The following is a 16,354-nucleotide window of genomic DNA, read 5'->3' on the forward strand; positions in this document are numbered from 1 at the left end:
ATTTTCATAGGCTCTTAGAGCTAGAAGAGACCTCAATGGTTATCCAGTCCATCTAGTCCTCTTTTTACACTTGAGGAAATTGAGGCCAGGGAGATCAAGTGATGTTGCTGGAAGTCGAACAGTGATAGGTGGCAGAGGTGAGATTTAAATGCAGGTCCTCTGGTTCCAAAGCTAATGTTTTTTTCTTTTGTAATGCCAAAGGATATGTTGATTTTGTTGGAGTTTTTTGTTTGTTTTTTAAGAGAGAAACAGAGAGCAAGAACCAAAGAATTTGGAAGTTCCTATTGTTAGAGAATGGGATGATGTTGAGGGAAGGAAGGTGGGATTAGAGGGAGGCAGTGCGGTATAATGGAATGAGCACTGACTCTAGTGTGAGAGTCCTGCCTTTGATGATCATTACTCATATGACTTTGGACAAGTCACTTAATCTCTCTGGGCCTCAGTTGATGGCTGATGATGTGGGACTGGATGACTTCTGAGCTTCCTCCCAGCAATCTTATGATAAAGGGGTTGGATTCTAATCTGAGCTTCTAAAATACAGACTCTGTGCATTTAGGATCATAGAGCTAGAAGGGACCTTACTGTTACCTACATTTTTTTTTAATGATGAGGAAGTATTTTACAGATTATTTTTGTACATTTTACAGATGAGGAAATTGAGGTCCAGCGATTACTCACCTTCCAATTAAGGATCTCAGGGTGCTACACACACACACACACACACGTCCTGATCTACGAATTCAGAAACAGAGTGGGTGGAGAGACCAATTTCTTAACCCTGAGAGAGCAAAGGATAGAACCCCAGACTACCTGAATGCCAGCCTACCTGGAGCTCCACCCCTTGCCACTTCATGGGGGAAACCCATAATAAATCAGTGAGAGGAGTTCAAGCCAAGCTCTGCAGACTGCATCCTCAGAAGTCCAAACCGGGCAGCCCCAAAGAGCCAGGTGTGTGAGACCAGAGCACCCATTTCTGGAGGCTGGGGGTGGGGGTGGGGGTGGGGAGTGGGGTGTGGAACCTTTGAGCAAGAGGGCCCTCCCTTCCCTCCCCCAACAAGGAAAGGGAGAAGGGTCTGAAAGAAATAAATTCATTAACCACCCGGGCTTTTATAAATAGCTTCAGCCCCGGCATATTTGTAAATTCAGTGGGGTTTTTTTGTGTCAATGACATCACCCTTCTCCCCATGGCAACTCCCGACGATATCGAAATTGCCAAGCAACGTTGGAGAGACTTGGTGCCCCCAAAACGAGTCCGATGATTTAATTGAGGGAGCCAAGGGTGCCCGAGTGCTCTGGGGAAACATGGGGAGAGCCGTGACGGGGACTCTAGCGGGCGGCAGCTTTCCTCGGCTACAGAGCCTCGGGTGTCTGAGACAAGGGCTTTGTGAAGCCTTACCTCTGCTGCTGCTGCCGCTGCTCTCCCTTTTTTAAGTCAAAAGCGGGAAGGAGAAGGAGGGAGGCTGGGGGGGGAGGAGTGGGGGGCAGGGCGTTCTCTTTCCCATCCCTAACGTGCGATCCAGGTGACTAAGCAAGAGAACGGGGACTGACTCACGCCTAGGTTATGTGCCTCCGTTTTTTATTCTTAATTTGCATTGATTTTTTCGCTTGGGAAACTTGGAGCGATTATCTCAGCTCTCCCCTTCTTCCCGCCCTCCTTCCTTCCCCCTTGGGTAGCGAGAGAATGGAATGACCGGTGGGGCTCTTCTGGGTCGGAGGTTCCGGACGTGCTGTGTGGCCCTGGGGTGTCTCTGGTCAGAAGAGAACAAGCAGAGTCAAATGGCAGGTATGGTGACTTCTCTTTCTGTCCCTTCGAAAGCTGCCGGGAGAAGGGGAGGGGGCGGGGTGTGTGGATTGCATGAATTCTAATTCTGGGAAAAGAAGGGCAATCTCCACCCGATCTGGCAAGCAGCTCAGGAGGTTTCATCTCTTTTTCCAGTGGGCTAGTTCTCCTATGAACCAGAATCTATGGCGAGAGGCAGTGTGGTCTTGGGGAAAGGGTGCTGGGCTTAGAGTCAGGAAGACTCACATTTGAAAGCTGCCTCCGTTGCCTACTTGCTGTATGACTATGGGCAAGTCAACCTCCTTGAGCTCCAGTCTCTTTATCTGTAAAATGGATAGATGATACCTCATGGGACTGTTGTGAGGGTATAGACAAGAACACCCATTTCTGGAGGCTGGGGCGACTGGAGTGTGGATACACATGGAGAGATGGATTATCTATCTATCTATCTATCTATCTATCTATCTATCTATCTATCTATCTATCTATCCATCCATCCATCCATCCATCTATCAATCATCTATCTATATTATCTATCATCTATCCATCCATCCATCTACCCATCCATCTTTGCAAAACTTTAAAGTACTATATAAATGCCAACTAATATTATGAGAAGCATTTGTCTAGAGGGGGCTGGATTGCCTTGGCCTGGTCTAGGCAGGTGTGTGGAATTGCCAAGGGCAGCAGGTTGCTCTGGTGAAATAATGGGGTCCTCCATGAGGATTCTATCCCAATAAACCCTGGGCCATCACAGGTCTCTGAGACTAACTCTAGAAGGTAAGGGGCCAGAATGGCTGCTGGGTGGGTGACTTCTCTCAGAATAACAGGATCATCCATTTAAGATTGGAAGGATAATAGGGTGAGAGGGTGAAATTTAGACCTTGAAAAGGCCCTTGAATCCAACCTCCTCACTTTACAGATGAGGCATCAAGAAGTTAAGTGGCTTGCCTTTGGTCCCACAATAAGTGTCTGAGATGGGATTTGAGTCCAGGTCTATCTGAGTATTAAGTCCAGTGCCCTATCCACTACTCCATGCTGCCTCCCTTAGGGGACCTTAGTGGTCATCTAGACCAACCCCCTCATTTAATAGAAGGGGAAACTGAGACCCATGGAAGCTGAGGCTTGGCTAGGACTGCACAAGTAGGCAGAATTTGAACCTGGAACATCTCACTCCCAGGCAGGTAGGTGGTAGAGTGGATTGAACACCAGGCCTGGCATCAGGAATACCCCAGTTAAAATTCAGCTTCAGACACTGGGCAAGTCACTTAACCCTGTTTGTCTCAGTTTCCTCATCTGTAAAATGGGTTGGAGAAGGGAATGGGAAACCACCTTTGCCAAGAAAACCCTCAAACGGGGTCACAAAAAAGTCTGACACGACTGAACAACAAACAATATCTCAGTCCAAAGCCAGTGTTTTTTCTACTAAGCCACACTAGATTTGGTCAGTATTATAGAGAGAGGGAAAAACAAATAGCAAAAAACACCTGCCTTCCCAGGGCTCAGCCTCATTCTCATCTAAAGGGACATCGAACTGTTCTCAAGTTTATTGTGGCTCAGGACAGCACTTTCCAGCTGGGAGCATGAACGTGGGAGGTCCCATGGTATGTTCCTGACCGGGCAAATAGTACACGAGGTACCTTCATTGGACACGTTCAGTTTAGGGCACCTGGAAAACACACACACACACACACACACACACACACACACACACACTATATTCTTCCCTGGAATCTTGACTTCCTGAGTGTCAGTCAGCACCTAATCTTCTCTCCACTAGCTCACACCCACATCACGCATTAAAATGGGGTCCTGGGGAGCATCTCTCACTTACTATTTCCCCAAGCTAGAGAGGCATCATTGTCACCTGAGAGTAAGAACCCAGAACTTTATTAGGTCTAGCAGTGAGCAACATTTCTGACCTCCACCTGCTGTCAGGGTATTCAGCCCCCAAGGTACCGACCCCTGGCATGTGCCAGGGAGAGGGGGCGCCAGTCCCCTTCCTGCCTCCTCCACAGCAGCTGGCAGTAAGCTAGTGCCGGTGAGTAAGCAGCTGGAGGGAGGATATCTGCATATGGAGACAGGATGACAGCAAACCAGGAGCTTTGGAAAGAAGCTGAGAGAGGAAAGGACTGAGGTTCTTTTTTTTTTTTCTTTTTCTTTTGCCTGAAGCGAGGGCTGTTTCCTGGGTTGGAGACATGCAGCAGCCTGCAGTCAGAGAGCTGTAAGGGCCCCAGCTGCTGGGAAAGTCAGAGGAGCCAAGAGGACCCGATCGGACAGTGTGTTCCAGGTAAGCTTCCCTCCAGGAACCTGGCATCCTGGGCCCAGGGAAGGGAGGCATAGTGGTCCAGCCTCCTCCACAGGCAGGCTAGAAGGAAAAGCCAATCTGGAGAGATTAGAGAGAGGGAGATCCCTGAAGGAGTCCAGTCTCGGAGTTTGGACTCGGCAACGATATTCACCTGGCTCCCTGCCCCTCCCTTTCCCGGCAAGGGTTTAAAACCTGGCCAATCCGAATTGGCCTCTCAGTCCTAAACTTGAAAGGACAAGATCTAACAGAGCCCTCTTAACCCTTGAAAGCCTACTGTGCCAGAGACTTCAACCTTCCCATACCTGGAGGTGGGTTCCTGAAGCAGGATGGGGATTTGCTCCCAGCTCCCAAGTAAGGGGTAAGTGCTAGGGTTCGAGGGACAGTAGGTGCCTTCCCAAGTGCTCAGGTGTTTGGGAACTGAGGGACACTAGATAAGGGTCTACTAATCAAGGTGCACCGTGCGAAATATTTATTAAACTCTTATTATATATCCATGTTGTCTCCCTTATAGAATATAAGCTCTTCCAGTTCAGAGACTATTTCATTCATGCTGTTATGTCTAGAATACCAGGCCCATAATGCAAAGAACTGGAATAGAATAGGAGAAAGAGTTCCATTCAGATTCTTCCTCTAGATGGCTATGTGACCTTGGGCAAGTCACTTAACCATTCCTGGCCTCAGTTTCCTAGCGTGTAAAACTCAGGGGCTGCAAGTGAGACATATAACCCTGAAAACCTCGTCTAATGAAAATATTCTATGATGAAAGGCACCTTTGTAGCATCTTGGAAACCAGGCAAGAGCTAGGGAATTCAAGAGAATAAAAGCCAGTTCCCACTTTTCTTGGGCTAGCTTTCTTGCTCCAGCTACGCCAAAGCAGGCTATGCCAAAGCAGGCAGCACCTGGTGCCTTTAGGGCAGGTAAGGCATTTCCCCCCTCCCTGATAGGTCCTCATCTGTCCCTCTCTGGAGAAAAGTGTTTCTCCCTCAATCCTGAGCCTGCTGGGATATGCAAGGGAGGCAGCTTGACCTAGTTAATATTGCGCTGTGCTGGGAGGCTGGATACCTGGGTTCTAGTCCACACTGCAGTGGGAATTTGAGCAAATCTCATCCCCGTTTGTGCCTCTGGCTTTGTGTCTGACGTTGTGTTAATGACCCCCGCTTCTCCCAGGGGTTTTGTAAGCACCAATGAGCTCATGTTTACAAAGTGCTTGGAACTCAGCAGAGGAGGGAGACTACAGCAATGCAGTCATCTCCATTATCTGTCCTGGGTCTAAAATACGTGGGTACAATCCTCTAGCTTAGGGTCCACACATCCTGCCGGGAAGGGCCAGGGAATCTTGCCAGGGAAGTCAGCTTTTCAGCTTAGTCCAAGAACCTCAGGAATAGGACCCAGAGCCAAGGTTCTAAGGCTTATGATGGTTTAGGGTATTTTTCCTAAATGTAAGCTTCTGGAGGGCAGGAATGATCTTGTTTTTCTCTTGTATCCCAGGGCTTAGCACAAGGATTGGCACATAGCAAATGTTTAATAAATACTTCATTCATTCATTCATTCATTCATTCATTCATTCATTCATTCATTCATCCATTCATCCATTCATCCATTCATTCATTCATTCATTCATTCATTCATTCATTCATTCATAGAACTCTAAAATTTACAAAGTACCGTCTTCATGACAAGCCTATGAAGTAGATAGGACAAGTATTATCATTCCAGTTTTACAAATGAGGAAACCGGAGATCTGAGCAGCAAAGCAACTCGCTTACAATCCAAAATAGGTGCTTAAGAAATGATTGACTATTGATTAGTCAATTCTTCACCAAGCATTTATTAAGTGCTGATTAAGGGTAGGGCACTGGAATATAACTGCATGAATGAAATCATCTCTGAACTGAAAAAAGCTTACATTTTATAGGGGCAACGACATGGACATATAAAGTAATCTATAAAATAAATACAGGAGAATTGGCGGGGGGGGGGGCTCACTAGCATCTGTGGTGATAGGGAAAGCCTTATTTAGGAGGTGGCATTTGTGTGGGGCTTTGATGGAAAGTAGGCAGAGGTGGGAAAGAAGTTCATTTCGATCATGGGGCCGGGGAAAGCCGCAAAGAAGAGATGAAATGTTGTGTGTGAGGAACAGCAAGATAGCCAATTTGGCCAGATCTCGGTGTTCGGAAAGGAAAGTAATGTGTACTAACTAATGCAAGAAAGGTAGGGTGTGACCTGGTTGTGAAGATCTAGAATGCCAGACAAAGAAGTTTGCAGAAGTCATAGGGATCAACTGGGATTTATTGAGTTGGAGGGGGAGAGGGAATAAACATGGTCGGATCTGTGCTTGCTGTGGCTAAAGACCTGGGTTCTAATCCCATATTATATATTAGTTTTGTGCTTTGATTTCTTTGTCTGAAAACTGCCTGTTCATATCCTTTGATCATTTATCAATTGGGGAATGACTTGTATTTTTATAAAATTTGACTCAGTTCTCTACATATTTGAGAAATGAGGCCTTTACCAGAGATATTTGTTTCAAAATTTCTTTCCCAGTTTTCTGCTTCCTTTGTGATCTTGGTTACATTAGTTTTGTTTGTGCAAAAACTTTTTAAATTTTATATAATCAAAATTATCTATTTTATTTTACTTTTTGTAATCAAAATGATCTATTTTATTTTGTTTTGTTCTCTCTATCTTCTTTGGTCCTAAATTCTTCCTCTGCCCATAAATCTGACAGATAAATGATTCCATACTCTCTTATATATTAGCTTTGTGACACTACCCAAGTCATTTAACTATCCTGCAGCTATATCCTTATCTGTGAAAAGAGGGAGTTGTACTTGTCAACCTCCAATGTCAGATCCATCCAAGATCTCCTGACCATGGGGTATCAGAGTCAAGCTCCCCTCCACCCCCACCCAGGGGCAATGAGGGGTAAGTGACTTGCCCAGGTTCACACAGCTAGTAAGTGTCAAGTGTCTGATGCCGGATTTGAACCCAGGTCCTCCTGAATCCACTCAGCCACCTAGCTGACCCCGCCCCACCCCCAACCCCCAGCCAAGCTTTTAACCTAGGTGTCCTGAATCCAAGTCCAGCACTCCTTGGGATCACCAAAGGAGATCTAGACTTGGAGTCTGAGATAGGTTTTTCCTTGTCAGCTATCCCCTGGTAGGATATTCACCTTCCCTCCACCCCCGTATGTCTGGTCCTTGAAAAAGGTTTTGGGGAGTCTATTGGCCAATCAGTCAGACAATAAGCACATATTATTAAGTGTCTGCTCTGTGCCAATCACTATGCTAAACTCAGGGATACAAAAAGTCTGGACGACCGATGCCCGTAACAGCCAGAATTAGGCAAGAGGCCGCTTTCTCAGCAAGGCTGGCAAGTCTTGACGTCCATTTTCCCAAGATGGAAGAGGGTTTTGATGCCACAGAGCATTGTGCCAGGTCTATGAAGCTGTCTGTTCATGAGGAGCCAAACTCATGTTAGAAATCTTTATTTCCATCTGCTAGAGTTTGTGTGCTAGCAGGACGTCACACTCGCACTCATGGGAACCAGAGCCTGGATGCATTCCTCTGGCCACATAAGTACTTTCCAATTTCTTTGGAAGGTGCCTTCATAGTCAGAGAGGACCAAAATGACATCACTAATCCAGGGGAGGCAGCCTTAGTGAAATGGAAGGAGGCCTGAGTTCTATTCTTGGCCGTGCCAATAACTCATTTTGTGGCATTAAATCGTCACCCTCTCTGAGTTTCTATTTCCTCATTACAAAATGAGGGGGCTGAAAGGGATGAGTCAATTCAGTTCAGCAAACATTTATTAAGCACTTAATATGTGCCAGGCACTGGGCTAAGATAGGAGAAATATAAAGGCAAGAATGAAGCAGTCCCTGTCTTAGGAGACTTGTCTCTTGGGGTGGGGGGCGGGGAGAGAAACAACATGGGCAGCATGATACTTCGGAAAGAGTTGCAGAGGACAGCTAGGAGGTGCAGTGGATAAAGCACCAGCCCTGGATTCAGGAAGAAGTGAGTTCAAATCCAGCCTCAGATACTTGACACTTACTAGCTGCGTGACCTTGGGTAATTTCACCGCTCTCAGTTTCCTCATCTATAAAATGAGGAGGCAACATCCCTTTTAGGGCTTAATCTGTGATTCTAAGTTCACAAATAAGCATTGGACAGGGATAGGGGCTGGACCTGTGGGTGCCTTAGGGAATTTCCTATACCAACATTGTTGTTGTTTAGTTGTGTCTAACTCTTCATGTTTTGATTTGGGATTTTCTTGCCAGAGATACTGGAGTGGTCTGCCATTTCCTTCTCCAGCTCATTTTACAGATGAGGAAATTGAGGCAAACAGGGTTAAGCAATTTGTTCAGGATCACACAGCTAATGGGTGTCTGGGGCCAGATTTAAACTCATAAAGATGAGTCTTCCTGACTCCAGGCCCGGCAGTCTGTCCACTGAATCACCTAGCTGCTCTCCTCACGCAGTCAATATTCCAGCCAAACTAGACTACTAGCATTTCCCTGAACTTGACCCTCCATCTGTCCTATGAATTCACAGAAGTTATCTCCCATACCTAGAAGGTGCTCCCTTCTCAGCTGCACATCTTAGAGCCCTTGTCTATCTCTGCTCTGCTCAAGTGCCATCTTCTTCATTAAATATTCCCTGATCCCCCTAGTTAGTGCTCTCTCCCTTAAAGAGCTCTCTTTAGAGCCAGAAAGACCTGGATTCAAGTCCTACTTTTGATAAAGACTGGCTGCATAACCCTGGGCAAGTCACTTAACTTCTCAGGGTTCTAGGCAATTCTCTAAGACTGTCCAATGTAGAGAAGATGCTGATACATGTTGGTGGATTTTTAAATTTATTGTGTTTGAGATAGCTACAAGACATGCATGAGGAAGTGTCCAGCAGGAATTGTAGACCAGGAGCTCAGGAGCGAAGCAAAGACTGGAAATATAGATTCATGAATCATCTTCACACTGATAACACTAGAACCCATGAGAGAATAAGCTCATCAAAGGAGAGAGAATAGACAGAGATCCTGGAAGCTACCCAGGCAAAGGGGGCAGGAATTGGCTGATAATTCAGCAAAGGAAAATGAGTAGTCAGACAGGGAAGAGGAAACCTGGGAGAGGTCAGTGTTGAGGAAGAAAAAGGAGAGAGTGACCCTTCCCAGTTCTAATTCACATAGGTGTAAGTGTTAATGGTCACACTGCAAAGATCCGATCCTGGTTGAACCCTTTCAAACCTCTGCTCCTTCCTACCAGTGCAGCTTTGGGTAAATCACTGTCTCATCTTGTGCCTCATTTTCCTTCCTTCTTTGAAAAATGAAGGAGTTAGATTAGATAATAACAGTAACAAACATTACTAGAGCATTTTAAGGTTTGCAAAGTACTTTATACATGGCATCTCATTTGGTTCTCACACAATCCCGTGGGCTAGGGGCTCTCATTAGCTATTTTACAGATGAGAAAACTGAGGTGAAAGTGAGTGTGTGGGGCAAGATTTAAGCTTCGGTCTTCCTATCTCCTTGTCCAACCCTGTACGCACTACCCAGCTGCCTAAAGAGCCTCTGATCTCCCTTCCGGTTCTAAATCAACATCCCTATGATTCCATGAATGGTAAAATAGCAGGTGAGAAAGGAAGTTTGGAAACACATCTCTCCCCCTTGTACCAAGACAGATGGGTCCCAAACGATAATGTCTCTGATGCAAGGTTTTGGCCCTGTAATGAAGGAGATGCCCAGGCATCTTGGGTAATTCCAGCATGCTGCCTCTTGAAAGGTGACTCCAACCCTGGGAATTTTCATTCCAGGTAGATGAAATGCTAATTCCAAGCACACGAGGCCAGGCAGCGGCTGGGGAACAGCTGGATGGCAGCAGGTAGGCCAGGCAGCAGTAACCGTGGAGTGCCAGGCATCAGGAGGACAAGCTGAGCACCACCCGGACCCTGCCAGGCGGAGAGCAGATGGGCAGAGTGGCTGCTGGACAGAGCCTGACGGCAGGGCGGTGCCAAGCACAGAGAGCAGACAGGCAGGGGTGAGAGCCGTGCCAGGAAGCAAGGACAGGGAAGACGTTGTTAAGGATCTGGGGAGGAGAGCCAGGTAGAGAGCAAAAGGTTCCTCCCCCTGAAATGCGAGAGGCTTTCATAAATCCTGCAACGACAGCCAGCGTCATTCCCAAAGATGTGTCATAACAGGGCTCGCTGTGTTGTCAGGTTGGCTGCAATGCCGCTGGGTTCTGCTGGCCAGGGAGAGGACCTTGGGCACAACCTGAAAAGAATCGGAAAGTTGGCCCAATGAGCAGCGATTACAAATGGAGGCTTAGGATGTAGAGCTAAAAATTACCTTAGAGATCAGCTAGCCCAGCCTCTCATTTTACAAGATGAGGAAGCTGAGGCCCAGAAAGGAAGGAAGAAAACATGTATTAAATGCCTACTGTATACTACACCCTGCATTAAGTGCTTTACATATATCTCATCCAGGGGGCGGCTAGGTGGCGCAATGGATAAAGCACCGGCCTTGAATTCAGGAGGACCTGAGTTCAAATCCAGTCTCAGACACTTGACACTTACTTGACACCTGGGCAAGTCACTTAACCCCCATTGCCCAGCAAAAAAAAAAAGAACCAAAAACAAAAAACAACCAAATATTTCATCCAGTCCTCACAACAACTCTTGAGAGGTAGGTGCCGTGATTATCCCTATTTTATAACTGAGGAAACTGAGGAAAGACAGAAATGTAGCAACCTGCCTGGAGTCTCACAGCTAGTAAATGTCAGAGGTCAAATTTGAACTCAGGTCTTCCTGACTCCAGGCCCAGCTGTACCACCTACCGCCTCTTAGTTACCTAGGTCAAGCTACTGGCCCAAGATTACACAAGAGCTAAACAGGATGTAGGCAATACGGTGTAGTGGACACAGTGCTAAAGATGTTGGCTCAAATCCCGGATTTGCCAGTTTCTATGTATGTGACCATAAGCAGGTCATGGGATTTCTCTGATGGACTATAAAATGAGGATGGGGTTGGACTTGACAATCTAGAAGGATCCTTCTACTGCTAAATCGTAGATCCCATGAAGCTGGATCCTTTGACTCCAAATCCAGTGCTTTCTGTTGTATACGCTGTGTTGTATTCTGAGCTAAGAAGCCCCTGCCTTCAGAGTGCCCCCACACCCACACCCACTCTCACACTCACTCACACTCACACAACACAGGATGAGGCACCACAGGTCAATGCCGACCATTTTCACCATCAGTCACAGGGGTGGGGGAAGCATAAGGAATAACAGCTCAAGATTCAGGTATGGTTTCCAGGTGACCTCAAGCCCTTGGGCCTCATGATGGGTGCTAACACCCCAAATAGCCAAACCATGAGAGATACTGAGTCCTGCAAAGGGAGAAGAGGACGTTTTCCAAGGACTTAGCTTTGTGGGAGGAGGTGGGATTTCTTCCCTCTGTGTTTTTGGCCCCAAGTGGAGCCCTTGGGGTCAGGGGGCAATCAGGCCACCCAACAGGAGTGGCAGCAAAAATAGCTCGTGGGGTTGGACAGTTGAGGATGCATCAGAGAAGGTCACCTTGTTTTTCAGTAGAAGCAAGAGGACTCGAGCAAGCTGATCTCTAAACTTTAGAGGCAATGGATACCCTTCATTCTTCTTACTATAACAAGTGCATAAGAATTTGGGGAGGAAATTTGTTCTATGAAGAAAATTTGTTACTCGCTTATTTTTGTTTTAATTCTTATTGAAATCTTAAAAAAATAATCTCATTATTTCTGTGGGCAGCTAGGTGGCACAGTGGATAGAGCACCGACCCTAGAGTCAGGAGGACCTGAGTTCAAATCTGGCCTCAGACACTTTCTAGCTGTGTGACCTTGGGCAAGTCACTTAACCCTCATTGCCCAACCAAAAAATAATAATAATCTCATTATTTCTGCCCCTTCCCTACCTATCAAGCCAAGCCCTTTCAACAAACAATAAAAAAAGAAAGGGGGAGGAGACAGTTCAGCAAAACTAACTAACTAATCCACCACCTGGGCAGTATATGCAAGGTTCCTTACCCATCATCTTCCTTCTTTTCCAAGAAGGGAGGACTTAACATTTTCCTTTTTTTTCTGAGGCAATCTGGGTTAAGTGACTTGCCCTGAGTCACCAAGCTAGTAAGTGTCTGAGGTCAAATTTGAACTCAGGTTCTCCTGACCCAGCACTCTATCCACTGTGCCACCTAGTTGCCCCTACATTTCCTCATGTCTGGTCATGCTAATCACACAGCATTTGGTTTGTTGCTATTCTTTCTGGACACTCAATTTACCACTTGATCCCGCCTCAAAAAGCTGAGGAAGCAAAGAAATCCTTCTTATGATTTTGCCAACGGTGCATTTTATTGGCTCAGTGTCAGATGCCTGGGACTCTCCTCTCTCCTTCCCACAATCCCCAGGGGATTCCTCTCAGGCTCAGGAGCCTGTCAGATCAATTGAAGAAGGAGGAGCTGCTTTCTTTTTCAAAGACCCAGGAAATAAGTGTAGATGAAGAGACCTCCCTGGTAAAGCAGGGACCCTGGGAGGCTCAAGTTCCACCCTTCTCTGAGACCGAATCCCTTTTATTTCAGTGACATAGAATGACAAGTAAAGCTGACTATAAACAATGCTTTGCTGTCTGCCTATTTCCTTGACAGTTTGTGAACACTGCAAAAGACACACACACAAAAACAAAAAAAACCCCACAGCTCCTAGGTTAGCAAAGGCTGGGTAGCTTCAGCAGCAATTTATGGATCAGCACAGTGGTTAACACAGAAAAATACCTGCAGTTTCCAGAATAATCCATCCAAGCACAGCCTAGAGAAACTAGCTCCTCAGGAGTAGGCAAGCTGGGAGGACCCAGTTTGGTACAATGAAAAAACAAAGCAAACCAAAAAAACAAACCAAAAAACCCCCCAACAAATCACTGATTATGGAGTGAGGAGATCTGGGGACCAACTCCTAAATCTGACACTTGCTTCCCTGTGTGACTTTGAGCAGGACACTTAAACTTCTTGGGGCTTAAGTTTCAACAACAATGATAATAACTGATATTTAGACAGCACTTTAAGGTTTGTAAAATACTTTAAAAATATTACCTCATTTGCTCCTTACAATAACCCTGGGAGGGAGGGAGGTGCTAATATTATCCCCATTTTACAGTTCAGGAAACTGGGGCAGACAGAGTTAAATGACTTGCCCAGAGTCACACAGCAAAATAAATGCCTGAGGGGGCAGCTAGGTGGCGCAGTGGATAAAGCACCGGCCCTGGATTCAGGAGTACCTGAGTTCAAATTTGGCCTCAGACAATTGACATTTACTAGCTGTGTGACCGTGGGCAAGTCACTTAACCCCCACTGCCCCACAAAAAAAAAGTAGGAAAAAAAATAAATGCCTGAGGCTAGATTGGAATTCAGGTCCAAAGCTTGGCTGTAAAATGAGAAGGTAGGATCCAATGGCCTCTGTGGTCTACTTTTAGCTCTTCTGATGCTTTTAGCACCATATTGTGCATGAAGCCTTCCTCGATTCCCCCAACTGCTAGTGCCCTCCCTCAAAACTACCTTGTTTATATTTGTATTTGTACCTTTCCTTGAGGTTGTAAGCTCTTTTCAAGAAGAGACTGTTTCCTTCTTTGTTTTGTCTGTTTGTTTGTTTTGGGAGTGAGGCAAATGGGGTTAAGAGATTTGCCCAGGGTCACACAGTGAGTAAGTGTCAAGTGTCTGAGGCTGGATTTGAACTCAAGTCCTCCTGACTCCAGGGCCGATGCTCTATCCACTGCACCACCTAGCTGCTCCTTGTTTCGTTCTTTATAATCGTATTCCTAGCACCTAACAGGTAGCTAATAAGTGCTCATTGATTAATTCACTGACCTGGGATATTGGAAACTGGAGGTTGGGGAAACTCTGGTTATGGAGGCAGGTCGGCATCTTTGAGTTATAGAGAGGCCTCTTGGGATACCAAGAGGTTGAGTGATTTGCCTGAGGTCACAGAGCCAGTGTGTGTCAGTAGGGAGATTTGAACCCAGGACTTCCTGATTTCTCTCTACCCACTAGACCACGCTGCCTCTTAGAATCATTTTAGGGAAAGAGAAGTCTATATGGGGACACACTCGTACCTTTTTCTGTCCTCTGGAGCAGTGTTGTTTTGCTGAGAATAAGGATGAGCAAACTTGTTAGAAACGTGATGAGGGGTAAAATTAACCTAGTTAAAGGGGCTCCCAGGGCAGGTGGCATTTTCCATACAATCAGATGATGAATTCCAGAGCAGGTGCAGAGGCCCCAGTACTTGAAAAATGGAGATTCTATGATATGGTTCACCTGGAGATACTTGGTGGTGACTCTTCCCGTCTCAATCGGTGCCTCAGAGACATCTGTGATGCCTAATTGATCATCTGTTGTTTTTGTTTTTTTTGGGGGGGGGGGTTGCGTGTTCACTGGCTTTGTGCCTGTGGGTTCATTCATTCAAAAAAGCATTTATTCAATGTGTACTCTGTGCTAGGCATCGTGCTAGAAGCTGAAGATTCAAACACACACACACACACACACACACACACACACACACACACACACACTGCCTACCCTCAAGGAGCTTACAATCTATTGTGGGAAGCAGTAGGGATGCAGATAAGTAATTACAAAGTAATAATAACAGCTTGTTATATAGCGGATTTAAGGTTTGCAAAGCATTTTATACATATTATCTTGTTTGATCCTCACAACAACCCTTTGAAATGGGTGCTGTGATTATCCTCATTTCACAGATGAAGTAACTGAGAGGAAATGACTTGTTAAAGGTCACACAGCTAATAAATGTCTGAGGGGGAGGCATGGGGTGTTCAGGGAGGATTAGCACCTGTGGTGTGAGCCCTTTGCAGGGCTGCTCATCCACCTTTGGTGTCCACCTTTGCCCAACTCTCACCTGTGGCTCCAAGAAACTGTAACATGTATAGCAGCCATACCCTGGTAAAACCATCTAAGGCAGAGGGGCTAAACCAGATAAGGTAACTAAGTGATGGGCCACAACTCTGTCAGTAAGTTAGGGTCGGTGTCTATCCCAGGCATGCGAAGACTTTCCCTGAGGAATGGGCGGATGAGAACAATTTGTTCCAATGGCCATGAAGGCAGCTGAAGCAGGAGTTGTGGAGGGCTCAGACACCCGACCAAACTCTTCCACTGCATCCTGGGCCATCTCCGGTCTTCTTTACTTTTATCCTGCCAAGGGACTTGGATAACTCAGGAAGAGAGTGAGGCTGATAACTTTGTGCAACTCTGCCTCACTTAAATCAATTCACTCACAAGTCAAGCCATCACTCTTGATGTCACTGGTCCTCTTTGAAAACAAAGGACAAAGGGGCAGCTAGGTGGTGCAGTGGATAAAGCACTGGCCCTGGAGTCAGGAGGACCTGAGTTCAAATCCAACCTCGAACACTTAACACTTACTAGCTATGTGACCCTGGGCAAGTCACTTAACCCCAATTGCCTCACCAAAAAAAAAGAAAGAAAGAGAGAGAGAGAGAGAGAGAGAGAGAGAGAGAGAGAGAGAGAGAGAGAGAGAGAGAGAGAGAGAAAGAAGAAAGGAATGAAAGAAAACAAAAAACAAACAACAAATGTCTGAGGCAGGATCTGAACTGAGGTCTTCCTCATTCCAGGTGCAGTGCTGTATCCTCTATACCATTTAGTTGCTTCCTGTAACATTAGGGATGGGGGAGAAGAGGCGAGGAAAGTATTAACAATTGGGCGGGAAAACGGCTAGGGCCTCATTTGGAAGGTGATGCTTGAGATGAACCTGGCAGAAAATTCGGACTAAATGTGTCTCCTGGCTAAGGGAAGCAAGAAAGGGGGAGCTATGTTCTTCCTTGTCCCCCAAAAGATATCAAGTGCTGCTGCCCCTGACCAGGAAACAGAAGAAGAAAATAATTCCTGCTGGGAATGAATCTGGCTGTACTGAATCCAAGGTTTCATCTTTGAGGGTCAGCTAGTGTTTTCTGATCTCTGAACCCAGTTTGACTGGCCTGCCCAGCTTCCAAGGCAGCCTCCAGGAGGGGAATGAGAACAGACCTGTCACCCCACTCCCCTTCTCCTTTGCTTCTGGCTGAGCTGACAATGCAGCAGCTGGGGGGTTAAAACTGGAAGGACTGGTTTCTATGGAGATGGCTGGCTCCTGACCAGGAACTTTTCCAACTTCCATTTTCTTTCCCCTTCCAATCAGGCTCCCTTTGGAGTTCTGCATGGGCACAGACCAACCAGGTAGAGAGCTGAGGCT

General features: G+C 46.3%; 1 protein-coding gene across 2 annotated transcripts in view; it reads left to right on the plus strand.

Annotated features, from left to right (window-relative positions):
* Nucleotides 1-871: 871 nt before the first annotated feature.
* Nucleotides 872-16,354, plus strand: part of LOC122744347 (serine/threonine-protein kinase PAK 6-like) — a 91,360-nt gene continuing 75,877 nt past the window's right edge. The window contains exons 1-3 of one of the 2 annotated variants that reach the window (XM_043989801.1): nt 872-948; nt 1,675-1,783; nt 3,953-4,070. The gene's annotated coding sequence lies outside the window, so the exon portion shown is untranslated. The remainder of the gene's footprint in view (nt 949-1,674; nt 1,784-3,952; nt 4,071-16,354) is intronic. The other variant, XM_043989802.1, reaches the window with a different exon arrangement.

The sequence above is a fragment of the Dromiciops gliroides genome, chromosome 2 (assembly GCF_019393635.1).
Source record: "Dromiciops gliroides isolate mDroGli1 chromosome 2, mDroGli1.pri, whole genome shotgun sequence".
NCBI classification, from domain to species: domain Eukaryota; kingdom Metazoa; phylum Chordata; class Mammalia; order Microbiotheria; family Microbiotheriidae; genus Dromiciops; species Dromiciops gliroides.